Source organism: Quercus suber, unplaced genomic scaffold (genome assembly GCF_002906115.3).
Source record: "Quercus suber isolate HL8 unplaced genomic scaffold, Cork oak 2.0 scaffold_120, whole genome shotgun sequence".
Lineage (NCBI taxonomy): Eukaryota > Viridiplantae > Streptophyta > Magnoliopsida > Fagales > Fagaceae > Quercus > Quercus suber.
The window spans coordinates 974225-993149 of record NW_027069585.1 but is presented as its reverse complement, the minus strand read 5'-3'; the positions used below and the strand labels follow the sequence as shown (position 1 = coordinate 993149).

The 18925-nt window shown below is 31.7% G+C and overlaps 1 pseudogene; it reads left to right on the top strand.

Annotated features, from left to right (window-relative positions):
- Positions 1–6507: 6507 nt before the first annotated feature.
- LOC112027258 (protein transport protein SEC13 homolog B-like) lies at positions 6508–8476 on the top strand (annotated as a pseudogene).
- Positions 8477–18925: the final 10449 nt, after the last annotated feature.

Genomic DNA, 18925 nt, shown 5'->3' with positions numbered 1-18925 from the left:
ATCTCCTTATATATACTACTCCTCATAGCACCCATTTAAATAATACCTTATTACTGAGTCATCGTCTCAGAAAAATTACGCCTCCATTTAGCCCCCACCCCAAGTGGACCTCTTTCTCTCTTTTTACCGATGACTTGTCGGTTGTGGCTGCTGATTGTGATAGTGATGGCTCGGAGTTCCAACCTCCCCCTGTGATATCCAAATACATATGTACATGTACATGTACATAGTGTCTCAAACTTGTTAACGATTGGCAAGTACAATGTCCCACATGTGTTTCTACGTTCTATGCAACACATGATTATTTTGTTATTCATGAAATTACGGCTATGATTTTTCATTTTTATTTTATGAATTTGGTGAGGTTGGTTGTTGCAAATTGCAAGTTCAAATTCAAGGACTATTAGATTCCACGTATACCCATCTAAAATACGAAAGGAATAGATTCTATTTTGAAGTAAAGGGTAAGCGTGATATTATGGTTTAATTTTGAATGAATTTGTGTGAAGATTATCTACACAAGTTTATGGTATCTATTTTGAAAAAGTGTCAAGCATATCAGAATCATACCAGATATACTCTCTAATAATAATAATAATAATAATAATATTATTATTATTATTATTATTATTAATTCACTGTTGAGGAATTAATTTCCAAGAGAGAAAAGAAGAACTTCCAATCGAAAAATAAATAAATATAATATAAAATCATTTTTGTATTTTAGATTAATTTTAAGAAGAAGTTCAGAAACCCAATAAAAGGTTTCAAACAAGTTTAGGTGTGAGAAAGACGTCCTAGTTTAGAACTCATTTTTCATTTTATACACGTTAACTTGCCGTATATTTTTTCTCTTCAAACTTCAAATCTTCCACTAATTAAACTTCTCAGAAAAACATATCATCGTACAGGCCATCCTCATCTAACGTAAACAATTAACCCAATCACATGCCAAACATAAAAAGTAAATAAACAGTTCTTTATTTATTTATTTATTTTATATAAGATTGAATATGATTGTAATGATTAATGTAAATAATTGTACGTGGAATAACAATTAGAAAATTAAATAATACATTATTTAATTAAAAATGATTAATGCATGATACAAAACGAGAGTAGAACAAATGCGTGTGTCATTTCTTCATGAGAATTTTTTTTTTTTTTTAATGGATTAAGATCAAGTGCTATAGCTCTTAGTGGCTAAGATTAAGAGTTCAAAAAAAAAAAATTCAATCTTAACCATTGAAAAAAAAAAATAAAGTGAAAGTGATAAAAAGTTTTTGTGAGTGGAAAGGGGATGATTTATTCAACTGGGTATTGCACGCAAGCTCAAACCCTCTTTGCAAAAATAGTATTTCTAGGCAATAACTATCCACACAAAGCAAGGAAGAATTTTCTTACAGTTTCCACCTGAGTTACAAGTTTCTTCAAGCCTTCTATGCAATGGATAACTGAGTACGTAGCTTTTTCCAACAAATTTACCAATCGTCAATGAATAGTAAGGCTATTTGCCACACGGCATAATTTGTCAAATCACGTGCAGTGTGCCTACCAAATTGATATTTAATACATGCATGGTTACCAATTTACATGTTTAATCATCTCTAAGATTACAAGTGGCTCTACGCCAGATATAATTCTAACTATTATTGATCAAGGCCAAAATCTTTTTCAACTCTAGCTCTTTTACTCCTAAGTTCAATTTCAAGATTTTCTTGATTTTGTGAATAAGGAGTAGAACTAGGGTTAGATTAGATAACACATTTTCTCTAACTTCTTTGCCCCCACTATTTTTAGATCTAAAAGGAAATTTTTCCTCATGAAAGATAGCATCACGTGATTCAAAAATTACATTATTTTTTTGGGTATGAGTCTATTGCATGTGGTGCAAATGAGACATTATGTGCACTATAAAGGACTGTATCATGCTTCAAAGTGCAACATTTTATGTAAAGGATCATTAAGACCATAAATTTGTACATATAATAAAGAAAATATTGATTTGGTGGAGACCAAAATGTGGTTTTGTGAACAAAATTCAACCACTATTGTCTCGATATTTTATGTAAAGGATCATTAAGACCATAAATTTGTACATATAATAAAGAAAATATTGATTTGGTGGAGACCAAAATGTGGTTTTGTGAACAAAATTCAACCACTATTGTCTCGATATCAAAGGCTTAATAATAATAAAATCGAGTAAGTGATTTATTGATCAATAATAGTTAGAGTTATATCTGGCATAGAGCCACTTGTAATCTTAGAGATGATTACACATGTAAATTGGTAACCATGCATGTATTAAATATCAATTTGGTAGGCACACTGCACGTGATTTGACAAATTATGCCGTGTGGCAAATAGCCCAACTATTCATTGACGATTGGTAAATTTGTTGGAAAAAACTAGCTGCTCAGTTGTCCATTGCATAGAAGGCTTGAAGAAACTTGTAACTTTGGTGGAAACTATAAGGAACTTCTTCCTTGCTTTGTGGGGGTAGTTATTGTCTAGAAATACTCTTTTTGCCTATAAAAGAGGAATCGAGATCAGGAGCAATACCTAGTATAATTATCTCCTCCCCACTCACAAAAACTTTTTACCACTTTCACTTTTTTTATTCAATGGTTAAGATTGAAAATTACTTTTTTTGTTTTTTAACTCTTAATCTTAGCCACTAAGAGTTATAGCACTTGATCTTAATCTTAAAAAAAAAAAAAAAAAAAAAAAAAAAAAAAAAAAAAAAAAAAAAATCCTCCAAACTCCTCAAAATCCCTCTCCCTCCTCCCTTAAAAAATATCTAAATAAGGTAATTTAGACTACTCTTCCTCCCTCTACTCTACTTCCCCCTCCATCCAAACAAGCTATAAATGCAAGTAGAAGCAATTAGTTGAATTAATCTAAGAAGCATGAGAAATAAGATAGAGAAGTCTATATATAGGTTTAACATGGGTGCAACTCATGAGAACCACTAAACCAGTTTAGTAGGTCCTAATCAGAAATATTATATGCAATTATTCTATCTCAGACTATAAAAATTAGTCATAATAGAGATAGACAGGTTGTGTTTCTCAATCTAAAAAAATGAGTATACTAGGTGTGCATTTGGAATGAGTTGAATTTTTCACCTTATCTCTACTTTCAACTTATTTTTTCTACTATTCATGAGTCTCACTGCACTTTTTAATACTATTTATGAGTCCCACTTTACTATTTAGTTTATTTTTTAACATTTTTTCTACACGTTCAACAAAAAGTTTTTAATTTCAGTTAAATAAGCTGTTCCAAACGAACACCTAGGTCTGATTGGGAACAGCTTAGGTCGTGTTTGGTAATTATTTTCGTTTTCTTGTTTTTAAGGAAAAAAGAAAAAAAATGTTTTCAAAATGAAAAACATGTTTGGTTATTTCCAAAAACAAAATTTAGGAAATTTGTTTGGTATTTGTTTCTGAAAAAGTTGAATTTTGTTTTGTTTGGCTAATTTAAAACATTTTGTCTATTCATTCTAATTCAAAAATACATTTGCTTCAAAGTATTTAAAATCAATATACTTTGAGGAATTATAAAATCAAATGTTTTGTATACAACATTCAAGCTTGAAACTTTAATCATACAAGATTGGAACTATATTAATCAAAGTTTCATACTATTGTAAGAAAAATAGCATTTGAACGTTATAAAAGCCAAATGTGCTAACACTATTATATACCTATAAAATAAAAACCAAACGTACCATTCTATCACATCAATCCCTAAGATGGATTCTGTAAAACTATTTGTCCTTGTAACATTAGTTTATTCAAAGTTAAAGCAAGTGACAAGTCTTATTTATATAGATGGTAAAATATTATTTTATATGTGTATCTTTGACTGATGGATCCCAAAAGCTATAAAAGATTGTGTAAATTGCTAATAGAAAAATAAAAATATGAAATTAGAAAGAGAGAGAGAGAGAGAGAGAGAGAGAGAGAGAGAGAGAGATAAATTAGAGGCGCAGAGAATAAACTAGAGGGGAGAGAGTGAAAGGGAGTGGGTTTAATGTACCTGGTACCACCTGTCTTTGGTTTCGTTCTCAAGGGTTTTTGTGCGGGAAATTTCAACAGAAAGTAGCGGCAAGGAGGGGGAAAAATTACATGAAGTAGTGGCAAAGAGAAAAAAAAAAAAATATATATATATATATATATAAGAATTAGAGTTGCATAGATCGAACTTGAGAGCTGGTTCACTAAAGTTGTAAAATGACATGTTTTTCCTGTGTTTTCACAAGCCTAAAAAAACACAAAACTGAAAAGAGCCCTTTGGTTGTTTTCATTTTTCTTTATAAATTAGAAACAAAAATTGCTTTCTCTTTTCTGTTGTTTTGAGTTTACCAAACAAGTTTTTTGTGATTGGAAACCGAAAATGGTCCTAGAAAACAGAAAACTGATAATAAAAAAAATTACCAAACATAGCTTTTATTTAGCTAAAACTGAAATTTTTTTGCTAAAAGTATTGTAGATAAACGTAAAAACTAGCTAAAATAGTACAGTAGGACCTATGAATAATACCAAAAAATGCAGCGTGACTTATGAATAGTAGCAAAAATAAGCTAAATAGTAAAACAAGTTGATTTTAAACTCTAATCTCAAACACAACCTAAATGTTCTATGATCATTTAAAAATAAATAAATATGACGAGATTTGAGTTTATAGTATTTACTGCATTATAATTTCTCTCTTACCACATTAATGACTCTTTATTTTTTATGTTGACAAGATTTGATTACAAATTCTTATTCGATAACAAAAGATTTTATAAGTTGAGCTAACTAAATAACACAGTTGACAAATAATAAACATTATTGCCGAACAGCACCACTGATTATTTTGAAGTTTAGAGTCGTTTGGATACCGCTTATTTTACTGAAAACTGAAAACTTATTGCTAAAAACACTGTAACAAAATAATTTTTAAAAAGCAAAACATTGTTACTGCGTTTTACTAAAGTTAGTTGGTCTGCGAACAGTGCCTTGGGACCAGCCAAAAAAAAGGCAAAATGCACAAACATTTGTTGGCAAACAAATTATTGTGCATTTTGCATTTTTGGCTAGGTCCCACGGCACTGTTCATGATCCAACCAAACTTATGAAAACGCATATTTTGAGGTAAATCTTGGGTCTCACAGCACTATTCATAACTTAAAATTTTTTTTGTTACAGTGTTTTCAGTAATAAGTTTTTAGTTTTCAACAAAATAAGCGGTATCCAAACAAACCCTTAATACACATTCTTCCAATGTGAATCTTCTTAAGTTCTAACAATGAATAGGTTTTATATGTGTATATATATGAAAAACGATTATCTTTCCATGCCTCACGCATGAAGATACAGACCATTTTCAACTCCAGGTATTAAAAAAAAAGCTTAATCAAGTTCAACAGTACACGACACAACATGTGATTTCGATTAATATTAAGGTTTTTTTTTTTTTTTTTTTTTTAGAATACTAAGTATTTTTAACACACACATGAGAGGAGAAGAGAAGGTTTTTTAAAGAAACCTACAGTGGTGTATATTTAAAAGAGCCTTAATATTAACTGCTAGAACTATGTAATGGAATGCAATGATGGCCATCTGTTCTAATATAACCATACAAAATGTACATAATAATGATAACATAGAGATGTCACAACTTTCTTGAAATTTCATGGGCCATAAGCCCATGTCATCGCTTTCTTGAAATTTAAAAGAGGCACATTTTTATTCCAATTTTTTTTTTTTTGTTGTAAATGAATAGTATTATCATGAACCCTGAGAGCACATTGTACATAAGTTTTTTTTGTAGGTTCTAGTTCGCTTAGCTAGTAAAATCTTTTGCTATTAAAAGCAATTATCATAAAATAAACGTCATAAGTTTAAATTCTACTGTATCTATCAACAACAAAAAATTGTTTTCACTCTAAAGCATGTAGAATCTCGAACCTCTTGCTCTGATGCTAGCTGATCCTACTGCCAACACAAAATGTCCTTTGTTTTGGTTATTTACATTGATCCTCCAATTCAGACAAATTATTAGATATACTAGGGCTACTGAAATGACTCTTCCAACCAATAAAACACTCACCCAGTGTAGCATCACTTGATGTGACAATGAATATAATTAGTAAGTTTAAATTACCTAAAAATTGAATTTTGAATTGCATTTTTTTAATTTATGACACATCAGTTTGTAATACCAATTTAGTAAAATCTATAGCACCTATAAGCTATAACACTACTTTTATTATTATTATTTGCGCTAGGAAGATGACTTGCACACTTGCTTAGGCATCAGTAACCAGTATTCCATCTGGACCTAATAATTTCTCCCCAATTAGGAGCCAAAATTATAATTAAAAAATAAATTATAATTTTTTAAAAAAGAAAAAAAAAAAAAAAAAGAGGCCTGCTCTGCTTGTTGTTCTAATGAGCCCAGCCCAAAACATCATTAAAATCCAATCCAAAAAGAAAAATAATAATAATAATAAAAACAAATCCAATAAAAAAAAAAACGAAACAAATCCGAATCGGAGAGACTGAAAGAGTCTGAGAGAGCAAGAGACAACGCCGCCGCCGCTCCGTTGTGATCTGAACTTGTGTCGGTGAGTTTTGATTTATTAACGTTTTCCTCCTTTTGTTGTTGGTGTGTTGATGATTTGATTCTGTTGGGTTTGTAAGTTCAAGATTTAGATTAGGTGTGTGGCTTATTAGGAAATTTGTAGAAAAAAAATGATAAATGAGATTTGGATTTTTTGTGGGGTTTGTTCAAGATTTGATGAATTTCATTTCATTGTCTGTGAATTTGTAGCACTTGGGGTATGCTTAATTTGATTGATGAATTTGCATAGCTACTTGTGGATTAGTCATATTCATGCAATATTTGCAAATGATGCAACTTGCTATATGGGATTTGATCTTATTCCCTTATAGCAGTGATTTCATAGCTACTTTTATATGCAGCATTAAATCTCAGATATCTCTCAATAATGCAACTTGTTATATGAGGCTGAGCTCAGATTTCTATGATTTTCTAGCTTAGAAATAATGGGTAGCTCATGAAATTTATTCAATTAGTATTTTTAAAGATTTGCGGAAAACTTAGAATTTTGAGGTTTTTATTATTTTAGTTTGTTTTTCATGTTCTTGCACTTTCTTAGGAATCAAATAGTGGGTCTATGTTTAAAATTTTAGATGATTTCACTTTTTGAAGGATTTGAAATTATGTGCAAAATCAATTGGAGTATGAATCAGTTATAATTTAGGTTTACTTCTTTTGTTCTGAGCAGTGTTAAAAATGCCTTTGCAAGAGATTGAAACTGGTCACCAAGACGTGGTCCATGATGTAGCCATGGATTACTATGGTAAGCGTGTTGCCATGGCCTCATCAGACCACTCCATTAAGATAACTGGAGTGAGCAATACGGCCTCTCAGCAGCTTGCAACGTAACTGGTCACCAAGGACCTGTTTGGCAGGTGGCATGGGCTCACCCAAAATTCAGGTCTTTACTTGCTTCATGTTCTTATGATGGGCAAGTGATAATATGGAAGGAGGGTAATCCGAATGAGTGGACCCAAGCCCATGTCTTCAATGACCACAAGTCATCTGTCAATTCTGTTGCTTGGGCTCCTCATGAACTGGGACTTTGTTTGGCATGTGGTTCCTCAGATGGGAATATCTCAGTTTTCACTGCAAGACCGGATGGTGGTTGGGACACCTCAAGGATCAACCAGGCTCACCCAGTTGGTGTCACATCTGTTTCATGGGCTCCCTCAACAGCTCCCGGGGCTCTTGTTGGTTCTGGCTTGCTTGATCCTGTTCAGAAGCTCTGCTCGGGTGGTTGTGATAATACTGTGATGGTGTGGAAGCTCTATAATGGGACATGGAAGATGGATTGCTTTCCAGCTCTTCAGATGCTTACGGATTGGGTTCGTGACGTTGCCTGGGCACCTAACTTGGGACTTCCGAAATCTACAATTGCAAGTGCCTCACAGGATGGCAAAGTCATCATATGGACTGTGGCCAAGGAGGGGGATCAATGGGAAGGCAAGGTTCTGAATGATTTCAAGACTCCTGTTTGTAGGGTCTCCTGGTCGCTAACAGGAAACATATTGGCTGTGGCCGACGGAAACAACAGTGTGACATTGTGGAAGGAAGCTGTAGATGGGGAGTGGCAACAGGTGACCACAGTTGAGCCTAAGAATCTTTTATTTTTTTTTTTGACAGTTAGCTCCTAAACTACTGGATCCCATTCTGAATCTTTTTCATTTACATGTATTAGGACTTATTGTTTGTTTACATATTCATGTATTTTATTACTTTGCTTGATATTGTCGAAAGTTTCAAAGTTGTGAGATTATATCAAATGCCTAGACCTGCCTAAAACGATTGTTGATTGTAGTTTGTCAAAAATTCTCTTGAAATTGTTGAATTTGGTCGTGGTGGATTTCTAATATCAGTTTGAAATTTTGTCAGTCTTTTAGTTAGTTTTCTGCTAATCTACATTTATGAGTGTAACCGTTTGCTGATTAATTAAAATAAATACATGTCTTTATATGATTCCACATAGAATCCACCCAAATGCCATCCCACCCTTTATCACTGAGCTGAAGTGTATTTTCTTGGTCGAATTATACAATGAGTTTTGGGAAATTTTTTGTTTTTGGATATCTATAGAATGTTTGGTTTTATTTAGGGTTATTGCTGTGGTAAGAATTGTAGACTAGTTTAGTTTCCCTTCTTTTGCCTTAAAAGGGACTTAAGTTATTGTAGCATCTGTCAAACCCTACTATGTGGAACTATGATGTTGCAAAAATGAGTTATCCACTTAAGTTATCATAGTCAAACCCTACTATGATACTGTCATCGTCTGTGATGATACACTTGATCACATTGAGATGATAGATGAGCATGAAATTTTCTTCCCTCAAGTATTATTGACTAAACAAAGACATTCCCTCTTTGAGGGGCTAATTTGCCCAGTTGGGAAATGGTCAACTGATGTATTGTACATTTGTGCTTTGCTTTAGGTGGTAATGGATTATTATTCTATCTGTGTAACTATGATGTTGCAAAAATGAGTTAAGATGCTCTTCCTAAAGATCAGCACATACAAGTAATATTCAGTTATCCAATGATTCTTTAACTCTAGTGTGAGTTTGGATAGCACTGAACACGTGCGTTTTGCTTAAAAATGGTGGGTCCCACGGTACTATTCATGAACCCACAAAAGTCATCATAATACAGATTTCAATATAAATTTAGGTCCCACGGCACTATTCACACATTTAAAAATTATTTTGCTACAGTGTTTTCAGTTTTCAGCAATAAGCAGTATCCAAATATATCTCTAGTGTGTTTATATTCAGTATTACTTTCAAAGATAGATAATTGGGGTAAATATATATTAGAAGTTGGATTCGAAAGAAATTGGTTTCAAGAAACCAGGTATTCTTGTTTCTTTCCTTTTTTTATAATTCGTTGCTTATAACTGAGGTGGGTGATTTGAACTTGTACATCTCCATTGGAAACATAGCGGTTACCAATTGAGCTATAAGACTTTTTACGAAAGTACCTTAAACGTTTGTCAGATTTGTTTTATATGTAAAAATAATAATAATAATAAATTATCATGTTTCACATAGACATGGTCTTAAAAAATATATCTCAATGTGGACGCTAGATGAAAATCTTAACTTTGGATAGACAATCTTCAATGCGAGTAAGGTCTTTAGTTCCCATGGAATGAATCAAAAACCACCAAGAAAAGCCTATGACAAACAGCACCGCCGAAAAGGAAGAAGCCCGTTAAGAAGGTGATGCTTGAAAGACTGCATCTTGCTAGGGACCTGTAGGAATAGTCTCAAAGAGAATCCATTGATTCTTCAATACAATGAAGGTCTTTAATGATCATCGCGTGAATCGAGAACCACCACGAAATTCATATATATATAACCATTAAAGAGGAAAAAGCTCGTGAAGAAGGTGATGAATGCGAAAGACTCTATCTCACTAGGGACGTGCAAGAGTAGTCTTAAGGAGCATTTACTCTTCTACTTGAATAGAAAAACATCAAGAAGACGACTAAATAGAGAGACCCGACCTAATAGAAAAATGTTAGGACCACAACTATTAACACAACTTGTCACGTGACAAGTTATTAGTGGTGGGTCCACACTTCAACTACTTACAACTTGTCACATTGCGAGTTGTTTGTGACAAAAGTTGAGTAAATAGTTGTGGTTCTAGCATTGTTCGATACAATAACATAAAGAGATTTGGAGCAATAGCACAAGTAGGCATATCTCCAACAAGTGTTTTGTGTGGAGCATTAATGAAATATGGAAGTCAGATAGTAGGTCAAGCATGTCATCATAACAAAATTGACATGTGAGGGCTCTAAGCTAATGTGAGACGCAAGGCGGGTGTCTTCAGAGTAAAAGGCAGTTCACACACCACAAGAAATGCATGATTGAGACTCAGTGCTTGAGGGTGTGTGTGACACCAAAATGACAATTATTTAAGGACATGAATGCAAATTTGAGAAGCTTAGATATAGATGGGATCCCTAANATGGAGATATTAACTCTTCCGGGAACTAGTAACGTGCAAATTTTTTAGAGAGAGTTTCAACCTATGGTGTCAACTTCTAATGATAGATCATTATCATAAGACCAAGATACCAATAAGTTTTTAGTGTAGGTAGAAATTGAACCCTAAATCTCTTATTCAACAATCAGAGACTTTATCAGTTGAGATAACCGAAACCCCACAAAAACCTTATCTCTGTCAATAATAGAATCCCATATATGACAAGCAGCCCACATTTATGTGTCGTGTTTCAATAAAACAAATGACGATAGCCTTCACCTTTACAAACCTACTCCTCTAAATAATATACGGAATCTCTACTCTATTCTAGGGAAGAAGTCTCTCATCCAAATGGGAAACTGGGCGCATATGTATTGGGCTGTTAACTTAAGAGCTTCCAAGATTTGACTTTAATACAAGCTTATAGTCATAATCAAATTATCTTCATTATTTTAATTTTGATTCATCTTGGTGTCAATCCTGGATTAGTCACTTTGTTTTGCAAAAATAAAAATTAAAATATGTTGGGATAGTTATCTTTCCAATACGTATGAGCCGCACCTACTTCTCCAGGTTATATATCCAAACTGCCTAGAGATGAAAATTTAGGTAAAATATAATTTTTGTAGTTTCAATTTTCCTCTTCAGGTTATATATCCAAACCTTTAGCGTAAGATTTTAGCACGCCTATGCGGCTATACATGCCTTGTGTCTATCAAATAGGACCAAAGATTTAAAAGTCAGAAAATGAAGTGTCACTCATTGAGTCACTTTCCCAATGGGGTTTAAAATACACTAAAAATAGAAGTCACGGGGACAATAATAGAACTATATATATATATATATATATTTAAAAATTTGACTTTAATTTCTAAGATTAAAAAAATTATTAAAAGAAAGGGGAAATGACTTATTTTCATCAATGGTTTCTTAGAAATTTGGTACATACGTAGGAAGTTCTCTCATGTTAACGTATACAATAATAACAATACATAATTCTCTGTACAAGCAGTCAATGAGTGGAGATTTGTGTCATTTCTTCATGAGAATTTTTTTTTTTTTTTAATGGATTAAGATCAAGTGCTATAGCTCTTAGTGGCTAAGATTAAGAGTTCAAAAAAAAAAAATTCAATCTTAACCATTGAAAAAAAAAAATAAAGTGAAAGTGATAAAAAGTTTTTGTGAGTGGAAAGGGGATGATTTATTCAACTGGGTATTGCACGCAAGCTCAAACCCTCTTTGCAAAAATAGTATTTCTAGGCAATAACTATCCACACAAAGCAAGGAAGAATTTTCTTACAGTTTCCACCTGAGTTACAAGTTTCTTCAAGCCTTCTATGCAATGGATAACTGAGTACGTAGCTTTTTCCAACAAATTTACCAATCGTCAATGAATAGTAAGGCTATTTGCCACACGGCATAATTTGTCAAATCACGTGCAGTGTGCCTACCAAATTGATATTTAATACATGCATGGTTACCAATTTACATGTTTAATCATCTCTAAGATTACAAGTGGCTCTACGCCAGATATAATTCTAACTATTATTGATCAAGGCCAAAATCTTTTTCAACTCTAGCTCTTTTACTCCTAAGTTCAATTTCAAGATTTTCTTGATTTTGTGAATAAGGAGTAGAACTAGGGTTAGATTAGATAACACATTTTCTCTAACTTCTTTGCCCCCACTATTTTTAGATCTAAAAGGAAATTTTTCCTCATGAAAGATAGCATCACGTGATTCAAAAATTACATTATTTTTTTGGGTATGAGTCTATTGCATGTGGTGCAAATGAGACATTATGTGCACTATAAAGGACTGTATCATGCTTCAAAGTGCAACATTTTATGTAAAGGATCATTAAGACCATAAATTTGTACATATAATAAAGAAAATATTGATTTGGTGGAGACCAAAATGTGGTTTTGTGAACAAAATTCAACCACTATTGTCTCGATATTTTATGTAAAGGATCATTAAGACCATAAATTTGTACATATAATAAAGAAAATATTGATTTGGTGGAGACCAAAATGTGGTTTTGTGAACAAAATTCAACCACTATTGTCTCGATATCAAAGGCTTAATAATAATAAAATCGAGTAAGTGATTTATTGATCAATAATAGTTAGAGTTATATCTGGCATAGAGCCACTTGTAATCTTAGAGATGATTACACATGTAAATTGGTAACCATGCATGTATTAAATATCAATTTGGTAGGCACACTGCACGTGATTTGACAAATTATGCCGTGTGGCAAATAGCCCAACTATTCATTGACGATTGGTAAATTTGTTGGAAAAAACTAGCTGCTCAGTTGTCCATTGCATAGAAGGCTTGAAGAAACTTGTAACTTTGGTGGAAACTATAAGGAACTTCTTCCTTGCTTTGTGGGGGTAGTTATTGTCTAGAAATACTCTTTTTGCCTATAAAAGAGGAATCGAGATCAGGAGCAATACCTAGTATAATTATCTCCTCCCCACTCACAAAAACTTTTTACCACTTTCACTTTTTTTATTCAATGGTTAAGATTGAAAATTACTTTTTTTGTTTTTTAACTCTTAATCTTAGCCACTAAGAGTTATAGCACTTGATCTTAATCTAAAAAAAAAAAAAAAAAAAAAAAAAAAAAAAAAAAAAAAAAAAACGGTTTCTCATGAAGAAATGACACAACTCTCCACTCATTGACTGCTTGTACAGAGAATTATGTATTGTTATTGTATTTTCTTTTAGTTTTTATGGTTTTGTAAGGTGTTCGTGAAATTATATAGCTTACTTCTAATTAGTTACTTTGCTACTCTCGATTATATTCTAGTTCGTTTGAATTAGCATTAAGTTCTTAGCTGTTAGCATGTTGGATCCTTAGATATTTGTTATTGATCTCATTTGATGTGACTTTGAGATCGGTTAGTTCTTTAGTCACCATCAATTGAGGCATTACCGAACCACATTCCTTTTATAAACAGAGTCAAATAATCAAATTAAGATCGCAAGTAAGGAAATTGACACCTAACAAAGGTCATCGATACACTTGCAACCACATTGATAAAACAAAATTAAAATCATATCAAACAAAAAATCAAGGCCAATTAACCCAATCCCCCTCTCTCCCCAAGACCCCAAAAAAACATGTATTGTACATGTTTAAACTGTACATATGTGTTATCCAGTATAAAAATTAAAGCTAATGCTTAAATAAATTGTTATATTGAGAATTAACAAAATTAATAAAGGGAATAGACCAAAATACCCTCTAAAATTTAGGCCAAAATTTAAATTGACCTCATGGTCTTCTAATTTGAAATTAGTAGTCCTTAATATCTCAGACATGACCAAATTAATTGATCCTTCCACCACAATTTTGTTGGCTCAATTGATGGAAAATGTAAAATTAGGTAAGAACATAATTTATTTTAATAGAAAATTGTTTTTGTTAAATTATTAATTCTCCTAAAAATTTAGATTGTTAGAAAATAGTAAATTTAATCATTTAATAATCACATATTTATAACACTCATTTTCACGTGTGAGCTCAAACTCCTTTTTAATAGGTGAGACCCAATAAGTGGGATTTTAAAATGAGAGGATAGAGTAGACGAGAAATGGATCAAACTTAAGACTTCTTGCTTTGATACAATGTTAAATTACCAATTCTCCCAAAAGCTTAAAACTTTTGAAATAATTGGTAATTTAACATTTGATAACCACATACTTCTAACAATTTTTAATTAAAGTATTAGTAACAATTTTGTAAATTTATTTAATTCTTATTGAGAGAGAGGAAAGGGGGAATAGAGTAAAATTGACTAAAAATTGGAATTTTTTATCAACTCTATTCTACTCCCTTTTCTCCCCCTCAATCCAAACAAACCATAAATGTGATGGTCAATTGTTAGGGTAAAATAAATATTGATTTGACATTAGTCAATGAACACTTTTTTTTAGGATAATCGTATTGGTTGATCGACTAAAAGTAAAGTATCCATAAATTAACAACCATGTCATGCAAAGGTAGGCATCTACTGTGTTAGATTCTAAAGATTTAGGATAAAATGTTTAGAATCATATTTTGTATGTGTTGGCAAACCGAGAACAAAACATGTCTAGTCTATATGTTAGGCAATGTTCAAAAGTGTAGGTTTCAAACTTCAAGTTCGAGCTGATTGCAGAAAAGAGAAGTCACAATCTGCCAAGATCGATTGATTAAGAATTAGGCCCGATCAATCGAGAATTGCAGAAAAAGAAATTCTGCAGAATTTTAAATCGGGCCAAGTCCGCGAAAACGTTTAGAGTTTCATTCTAACTTGTCCACATATAAAAGGGAAACCCTAGCTACATTTTGGAGACTTTTGGAAGATTTGTGTGTTAATCCTTGTGAGATCTAAGATGTGTTGTACCTTCTAACTACGCAAAAATCTACCAAAATAAGATCTACAAACAAGCAGTAGTAGAACCTAGTTACTACTACAAAGATCAACAACTGAAGGTGATCTAAAACCATTGAGTAAGATCTCAAAGTCACTAGAATTGATGCTTGTGTTGCAGTAAATCCAAGGAGAGAAGGAGATCATGAATTTGGAACTTGTACGTGATTGTGTCAGTAAGTTATTACTTGAGGTAGCAATAGATTTAGGGTTAAATCTTATTGTAAAAACTTCAATTCTCTTATAGTGGATTTGTTTTACCTTAAAGTTAGTTAGGTCAAATCCTTCCCAGATTTTTACCTTGAAATGGCTTTTTTCATTAGTTTTCCTAGATCATCATATCGTGACGTTATTTACTTTTCTGCTACTATGCATGATATGATTTATTATTGTTTAATCTAGATTTGAATAATTAACTTAAGTAATCACTTGGACAATATATTAAGTTAAACAATCTGCTTTAAGGGGTCTAAACAAACAGACATACTGCTTTCCTCTAAACTCCATTTTTTCTACCATAGTCTTTAGACAATTTTCATTCCTAATATGTTGTAGGCCAATCCCCATAATAACCTTTCAATTTTCACTTGTCCAAATCAAGTCCATGGAAGTGGAAAACGAAGGTGTATTTGCCCAAGGTAAGTTTATGCTTCTCCTAAACAAGATTTTGTCTTTCTTTTTTTCTTTTTTTTTCTTTTTCTTTTTTTTTTTTAAGCACAAAACCGTGGAGGTCCAAAGACTGGTCGACTACTTCGGCTAATTTCTTCAAGTATCTTTGTGTTGGAACTTAGTTTTCTCTCTTTTGTGTTGTGTATGTTTGTTTCTCAAAAGAAAATTTTTATTTTATTATTTTATTATTTATTTACTATATATATATATATATATATATTTAAAGGGATCTGTACAGCAGTTAAGCAACAGAGAAGACCTGTTGGTATTTAAAGGAGCGGGCGGCCGTTAACTATGGCCTACAAATGTGCTGTTTCCGTCGACTGGTTAGTTAATTGTTTCCTATATTTTTATTACACATATACCTGTATAAAATATGGCAGGCATACCATACTTGTAATTTAACATATTTTATTGACATTTTATTTATATACTGATAAATTATAGTAATAATTAATAAAGATAGGTCTGCAACAAATGCTGAAACTCGCACATCGAGAAATTCAAAGTAGGATGAAGGATCTGCTCTCAAAGAAAGATAAATATGACAAAAAAAAATGTATATTTTTGTTCAATAGAATTGTGTTCTCTGTACAATGTGCATCTATGTCTAATATTTGTTAGCTAATATGAATGATATTTTTCAACAATATAAGAGTATTTATATTGCCCTCAATGCATTGTTACTCAAATCTGGTCTAAAAATTTTACTTTTATTAGTTTAGCTAAAGTACCATTCACATACAACTCTATTAGACTTATTAGACCATTAACTTCAGGTTTTAAAAAAATTTCGATCAATTTTAGTATAATGACTTACTTTTTTTTTTAACACAACTAATTTTATTTAAAAGTAGTTGTGTAATAAATTATCTATTATACACCTCATTTTATTTAAATAATCATTTTTATATTATTTTTACCTTTATTTTTGTATTCTACTCTCTCATCTATATATATATATATATAAGAATTAGAGTTGCATAGATCGAACTTGAGAGCTGGTTCACTAAAGTTGTAAAATGACATGTTTTTCCTGTGTTTTCACAAGCCTAAAAAAACACAAAACTGAAAAGAGCCCTTTGGTTGTTTTCATTTTTCTTTATAAATTAGAAACAAAAATTGCTTTCTCTTTTCTGTTGTTTTGAGTTTACCAAACAAGTTTTTTGTGATTGGAAACCGAAAATGGTCCTAGAAAACAGAAAACTGATAATAAAAAAAATTACCAAACATAGCTTTTATTTAGCTAAAACTGAAATTTTTTTGCTAAAAGTATTGTAGATAAACGTAAAAACTAGCTAAAATAGTACAGTAGGACCTATGAATAATACCAAAAAATGCAGCGTGACTTATGAATAGTAGCAAAAATAAGCTAAATAGTAAAACAAGTTGATTTTAAACTCTAATCTCAAACACAACCTAAATGTTCTATGATCATTTAAAAATAAATAAATATGACGAGATTTGAGTTTATAGTATTTACTGCATTATAATTTCTCTCTTACCACATTAATGACTCTTTATTTTTTATGTTGACAAGATTTGATTACAAATTCTTATTCGATAACAAAAGATTTTATAAGTTGAGCTAACTAAATAACACAGTTGACAAATAATAAACATTATTGCCGAACAGCACCACTGATTATTTTGAAGTTTAGAGTCGTTTGGATACCGCTTATTTTACTGAAAACTGAAAACTTATTGCTAAAAACACTGTAACAAAATAATTTTTAAAAAGCAAAACATTGTTACTGCGTTTTACTAAAGTTAGTTGGTCTGCGAACAGTGCCTTGGGACCAGCCAAAAAAAAGGCAAAATGCACAAACATTTGTTGGCAAACAAATTATTGTGCATTTTGCATTTTTGGCTAGGTCCCACGGCACTGTTCATGATCCAACCAAACTTATGAAAACGCATATTTTGAGGTAAATCTTGGGTCTCACAGCACTATTCATAACTTAAAATTTTTTTTGTTACAGTGTTTTCAGTAATAAGTTTTTAGTTTTCAACAAAATAAGCGGTATCCAAACAAACCCTTAATACACATTCTTCCAATGTGAATCTTCTTAAGTTCTAACAATGAATAGGTTTTATATGTGTATATATATGAAAAACGATTATCTTTCCATGCCTCACGCATGAAGATACAGACCATTTTCAACTCCAGGTATTAAAAAAAAAGCTTAATCAAGTTCAACAGTACACGACACAACATGTGATTTCGATTAATATTAAGGTTTTTTTTTTTTTTTTTTTTTTAGAATACTAAGTATTTTTAACACACACATGAGAGGAGAAGAGAAGGTTTTTTAAAGAAACCTACAGTGGTGTATATTTAAAAGAGCCTTAATATTAACTGCTAGAACTATGTAATGGAATGCAATGATGGCCATCTGTTCTAATATAACCATACAAAATGTACATAATAATGATAACATAGAGATGTCACAACTTTCTTGAAATTTCATGGGCCATAAGCCCATGTCATCGCTTTCTTGAAATTTAAAAGAGGCACATTTTTATTCCAATTTTTTTTTTTTTGTTGTAAATGAATAGTATTATCATGAACCCTGAGAGCACATTGTACATAAGTTTTTTTTGTAGGTTCTAGTTCGCTTAGCTAGTAAAATCTTTTGCTATTAAAAGCAATTATCATAAAATAAACGTCATAAGTTTAAATTCTACTGTATCTATCAACAACAAAAAATTGTTTTCACTCTAAAGCATGTAGAATCTCGAACCTCTTGCTCTGATGCTAGCTGATCCTACTGCCAACACAAAATGTCCTTTGTTTTGGTTATTTACATTGATCCTCCAATTCAGACAAATTATTAGATATACTAGGGCTACTGAAATGACTCTTCCAACCAATAAAACACTCACCCAGTGTAGCATCACTTGATGTGACAATGAATATAATTAGTAAGTTTAAATTACCTAAAAATTGAATTTTGAATTGCATTTTTTTAATTTATGACACATCAGTTTGTAATACCAATTTAGTAAAATCTATAGCACCTATAAGCTATAACACTACTTTTATTATTATTATTTGCGCTAGGAAGATGACTTGCACACTTGCTTAGGCATCAGTAACCAGTATTCCATCTGGACCTAATAATTTCTCCCCAATTAGGAGCCAAAATTATAATTAAAAAATAAATTATAATTTTTTAAAAAAGAAAAAAAAAAAAAAAAAAGAGGCCTGCTCTGCTTGTT